Raw genomic sequence first — 6,000 nt, forward strand, 5'->3', positions numbered from 1 at the left:
TAGACCAAACACATTATCGCCTTATGAACATTTTCATATATTAATCGCCACATTTTTTTATCTAGTCTCTGAAATTATGTATTTATAGCAGTAGGAAATACACACATACATATACACACAAGGAACACACACACACACTTGTAGAGGCAAGCCCTATGAAGAGAAATTAATCAGAGTGATCCAAAGTTCAATTAATTCAGGCTCTGACAAGCCAAAGTAAAGAAAACTTTAAAGTTGAGGAATCCTTATAAGAACAAACCCATTCAATCCAGCTGCTTTGCAAATAAATCAAGAGCAGACCACAGCACTGGCAGAGCAACAATTAAGGTGTCAGAAAAGTACAAATGCAGTATTTGGAGCAACAGGTATTAATCAATTCAAATGTTTATGAAACCAGCAGTGAAGAAATAAAATTTTGGGTATCTGACCACTCTGTCAAGCGAAAGCAATGATTATTAATACGTAATTAAAAGACAGCTAGCCCTGCGGATAGGAGCAGGCACTAGGGATGAATAGGGACCAAAAGCATGTTAAAAATTAACACAATCCACTCTTCCATGTCTCAGTACATACTCTTCAACTTGCTCAGCATCTAGTCTTCCCTAGCTTTTTTCACTGTACTGGACGAGGCAAAGCTAAAAAGGGAAGTAACCACTTACCAATGACTTGCAGAGGCAGAAGTTCCACCACAATCACATGAAATTGAAGGAATCAAAGAGTCCATTTTATTTTTAAGTAAATGAACATGCTCCCAGCCACAAATGTTATATTCTTGATGGATATTTCACTTCAAATGGCTATCCATTTGATGAATTAATGATTAAATCAGAACCAGATTATCAACCTGTCTTTATGTGTTTTTCTATTCAAGATTGCTTAAAACCTTAACTGATCTTTCTTTTCCTCAGTATTAAATCTAAAAAAGATTACCAGGTTTCTAGCTATTACTAAGAGAGAAAAAGTATGCCTAAAGGCTATCCTTGACAAAAAGGTAGACCTATAAAGAACAGAAAACAGCATAAAGATTTTGCAGAGGCTGATATCAACACCCTCCTCTTGAAAGCTCCAGCTCCCATATCGTGACCTACCCAATCCAAAACCTGAGACCAGCACATTTCAGGTAAAGTTAAGTCACCTAACTTTCACTTCTTGATTAGAAACCAGGTTCCACACAATAAAACTTTAACAATCCACCTAAAGAGAACAGGCCTTTTCTTGATCAACAGCAAGACCATTTGTGCCTAAGCTCTGAATTTCAAAATCAATGATCAAAATGCAAGCATGTAAGCAGTTCTGTTCATGACTGAAACAAAGATCTCTCCTACCAGCAGTTTAGAATAGCTCATGCAGGTGGGTGGAAGGCAGGCACTATCAGTTTCTAAACAGGAGAACAGTAATAAAACTCTTTAAAAAAAAAAAAAAAGAACAGCACAGTAACATACTGCCAAGTTTTAAAAAATTATTTTAATAACCAGCATAACAAGATCTAGTATCATGTTTCCTCGGGGGGGGGGGGGTGGTGGGGGTGGTGGAATCTGCCCTTGATGTTTTACCAGTTTGTTCTATGTCCCAGTATAGTGAAAGCAGGAATTCCAGGCATAACTTCAGAGCTGGTCATATGAAATAGGGCCTTGGTTTCTTTAAAATGCTCTTTCCCAGTTTGTTACAATACTTTCATTTCTATTAAGTGTAATTTGCAACTCTTTTATAGAAAAAAATGAATCCAACCGCAGCAACTCTGCACTACATTAAGTAAAATCTGAATGCCAGTTACTTACAGGAAATGCTCAAGTCCTTACTGCTTTATTCTTCAGATAAGGGTGAAGAAAAAAACCCTACCTTTCCCTCTCCAAAATGTGGACACAGAATTAGCTCAGGTAACAGTCAAACCAAGCCTAAGAAGGACTGCCTAAAACCTTTAAAAACATGCAATTTATGAGACAGTAAAAAGTAAATGTCTAGAAAAACAGAATCCTCCCAAGCTAGACTATAATCATGGCTTCTCTACTTCCTCTTCCGAGGCAAGCACACACTTCAAAGTCCTTCTACAGCTGGGCAAAGTATGGTCACTGTAAGCAACTGAGGCAAATACTCTCCTCTAGGTTATGCACATGTATTTGCTTTCCTTTGGTGTGAGGGCACAAAGTAGTTCCTTCAATTACAATTAAGTACAGCAGACTGACAAAAATTAGAACATTACACAAACATAACTGGATAGCCAAACAGAAAGGCTTAAAAATACACAGCATCAGTGACAGCACTCCCAGAAGCTTCACCACTACCATTAGCAAGGGGTTTTTCTTCTGCTCTAACCCTATAGATTCTTTTCCTTGCTTTAAAGCAGAAATCTAATCGGATTTGCTGACACCTGAAAAGCACTTCATTATGGTTCAATACGTTTACCACTTTGTTTAAACAGCTTAAATTTACAAAAGCTGTTTGTTTAGATGCTATCATTGACTGATACTAACTGATAACGCAGTTGAAAAGCAACTTATCTATCGCATACGCTGTAAAATATAAGAAAATTCATTTATTTTGTAAATCTCTCATGAAATATACTTTTCAAGCAGTCCTAAGGCCAGCTTTCTTAGAAACAACGATTAAACTCTACACGAAAAACAACATGCTACTTTACTACCTGTCTTCCTATTAGCTTATTTATTCTGTGGTTAACTTCCTCAAACCATTTTGAAACTTGGACTAAGAAACAAGTCAACTTCGTATTTCAGGTCTGTGTCGGCACAGAAGAAACAGAACTTTAAGAAGGGAGAGAAAATTGAGGGAAGAAAATAAGGTGATGCTGCTTAACTAATAAATTCACGTAAATAATCTTCTCTCGGTCTCTCTTAAACCCCAAAATAACTGTTTAATCTGTAAGAAGCTTTCAAAGTTAGCACTCAGAAGTCTCAGTTATTTTCCACTGCAACATCATCTTTCACATGTACTGTATCAGCTCCTTGTTTCAAAGGTAAGACAATTCACTTTGAATCAGAACGCAACATATTATTCCAATGCTCAATTGGAGGTGAATGCATTTAGTGTAGTGATTAAAACTATCAGCCAAACCACAACTAAGAATGCACACTAGACCAAGCTCAGTTTTCTGCGGCTGTAGCAAAGAGCAGTATAACTGCAATAAAATTAGAACTGCTTTGGACTTTCACTATAAGAAAAGAGAAAATAATTTAAATTTGTTTTTTCAAACAAGACTTTCTTTTTAAAGCATTAAAATCCTCGGAACCAAAGCAAGCTTGCAGTTCATGTTTCATTCTTAAACATCTACGCCTTTGCTCAGGTAAACCAGGGTATCTATCCAGGATAGCTGATCTACAGTCCTTCTCTCAACATGGACTGTCTTCTTACAAGTATCGGTCCAGATTTCTCTCCTTTTCTCTTTGAACAGGATGAGTGGCAGGGCAGCAGAGACCAAACAATACAATGAGAAACTCACTAAAAAAAAAAGAAATAATATATTGGGAAAAGACAGTCTACGATACCCTGGTTTCTGATTTCTTCAATTTTAACTACGCTATGAAGGTAAGTTTTGCTGGGGGTATTTTCTAAAGCTTCAAGGGTAAAGGATGCCACACAAATGACACCAGATATCCCAGGTGCTACATCCGCCTTTTTCTCTGCATCACACAGAGATCCGAAGTTCTTCTGTCAATTTAACATCACAAATTACATCCATTAAAACAAGCTGAATTCTTGGAAATCAGAGCCAAATATACACAGGCACCCTCAACCACCTTCTGCTTTTATCTGGATAACACTGCCACACAAGGTCAAAGACACTCTCTTGGGAAGCTGGAGGGTTAAGAGCTAGAACTCATCCGTGTTTCCAAAATAAAGCGGTGGCACCAACGCTGCCATTCTGCTGCGTTTACAAGAGGGAAAGTAGTTCAGCACAAACCTCCAGCTACAGTCACGCTTTATCGCTGGGAAACATTACTTCCAGGCACAGCTGTACCCCGAGGAGACAAAGGCAGCGAACGCTCGTCCAGCAGCCGCCCGGGCTGGAAGGAGACCCCCGGGCCGGGGGGGTAGAGCCAGCGGCTGGCAGCAGGGCTGCGCTGCGGAGCGGCTGCGGGGAAGCAAAGCCTCCGACGGGAGCGGATCCCCCAGGCCCGAGGAGGCCGAAGGTTTAGAGGCTGATCGCAGCGGCACGGAGCCGGGACGGGGCGGCAGGGTCCGAGCGGGGAGGGGAAGCTTACACCGCCGGGGACAACCGGGGCCAGCGATGCGCGGCTGAGGGGACCGGGCAGCCCGGCCCAGGGTCCGGGCAGGTGCCCCCACCCGCAGGAGCGGACGAAAGGCTCCCCGGCGGGGCCGGAGCAGGGGCGGCGGGGCCGGGCAGGGCAGCGCCGGGGTCCCGGGACCGCCTCCCCACGCCTTGGGGAAGGAACGATGCTGCCGTCCCAGCGCGGCACCCGGCCCGGCAGCCGCCCCCGCCGGGGCCCGGGGAAGCCGCGCGGCGGGGAAGGCCGCCCTCAGCCAGGCCCTCCCGGGGGCGAGACGCCCTCAAGCAGCCGGGCCTACGCCCGCCGGGGTCCCCCGCGCCCCCTCCGCCGCGCCACGGCCGCCCAGAGCCGAGAAGAGCGGCGGGGCCGGGACCCCCGGGGCAGGACACGGCGGCCCCGCCGCTACCCCCGCCTGCGCCTCCTCCCTTCCGTTCCGTTCCGTTCCGCCCCGCCCGGCGCGGACCCCCGCTCCCCTCACCGGGCACGGCGGCGCGACGGCTCCTCCGTCCCTCGGCCAAGATGGCAGCCGGGCCGAGCCCAACCCGAGGCAGCGACTTCACCAAGTCGGGCGGGATCTGCGCAGGCGCCGAGTCGCCCGGGGGCGCGCGGTGACTACGGGTCCCGGCGTGCCCCGCGCCAGGCGCCCCGGCGGGCGGTGAGGGGCGCGGCGGGGCCGGGGGGCAGCTCCCGTGCGCAGCTCCCGTGCGGCCGCCGGCCGTGTGGCAGGGCTTGGGCTCACCGGAGCGCTGCGCGGTAGCACCCGGTTGCCAGGCCGCAGCTGGGGTCTGGCCGTGCGTTGGCTCCTGGAGCGGCGGGGAGCCGTGTGGGCCCGGCCTTGTCCTCGCCTCCCACAGCAGCCTTCTGGGCCGGCTCCTTCTGGGAAGGGTCATGGGTGTGCAGGCACACGGACAGTGGGTTCGTACGCGTATACACACGGCGCAGACACAGCCGCTGGCCGTTGAAGCAACCCTGCAGGCTAAGCTGATGCTCCGCTGAAGCTGCCAGAGCACCTTGAGGAACCCGTGGCCACCCACGGCGCTGGGTTACCATCGCGGCGCCGCTGGTGACTGGGAATTCCTGGCTGCACAAAGGGACGTGCTGGGAAATCCGAGTTTCTACCAGTCGGGCAACTGGGACACCACTGGTAGCCGCGCAGGCCTTGTGACGCACAGTTAAGGTTTTGCGGTTTTAACGTATGCACTGCCGATACTGAAGCGATTGACATTACTTAACCTTTACATAAACCGCTTCCTGTTTGAAGTGTGTTTCTTCGTAACCAGGATGCACTACTTTGTAAATGAATCCATAGAATCATAGAAAGTTTTGGGTTGGAAGGGACCCCTAGAGGTCATCTAGTCCAACCCCCCCGCAGCGAGCAGGGACACCACTAACTAGATCAGGGTGCTCAGAGCCCTGTCCAACCTGGTCTTGAATGAGGGATGGGGCCTCCACTACCTCTCTGGGCAACCCGTTCCAGTGTTTCACAACCCTCATTGAAATGACAATACACCTCCTCTTTTAACAGTGAGAAGTGACGGGGTTCAGTTTCCATGCACTGAGATCACAGAAAAGACTCCTTAATTTCCAAAGAGTAGGAGGACATCCTGGCTCATTTTTCAGGAATTACATACTTTACAAGCGCAAAGTTTAGCACTTCCTTACAACTGGTAGGGATGTGAAAATGCATCTTGGCTTCCCTACTTCACGCATAAACTCCAATAAGAAAGATCCCCCAGCTGCCATTAAGTGAGTGTTT

At 47.5% G+C, this 6,000-nt stretch overlaps 1 protein-coding gene across 1 annotated transcript in view; it reads right to left on the minus strand.

The window, feature by feature from the left end:
* ITCH (itchy E3 ubiquitin protein ligase) overlaps window positions 1-4,808 on the minus strand; it is a 72,296-nt gene extending 67,488 nt beyond the window's left edge. Inside the window, exon 1 of the mRNA XM_075438304.1 lies at window positions 4,723-4,808. The gene's annotated coding sequence lies outside the window, so the exon portion shown is untranslated. The remainder of the gene's footprint in view (window positions 1-4,722) is intronic.
* Window positions 4,809-6,000: the final 1,192 nt, after the last annotated feature.

Source organism: Opisthocomus hoazin, chromosome 18 (assembly GCF_030867145.1).
Source record: "Opisthocomus hoazin isolate bOpiHoa1 chromosome 18, bOpiHoa1.hap1, whole genome shotgun sequence".
NCBI classification, from domain to species: domain Eukaryota; kingdom Metazoa; phylum Chordata; class Aves; order Opisthocomiformes; family Opisthocomidae; genus Opisthocomus; species Opisthocomus hoazin.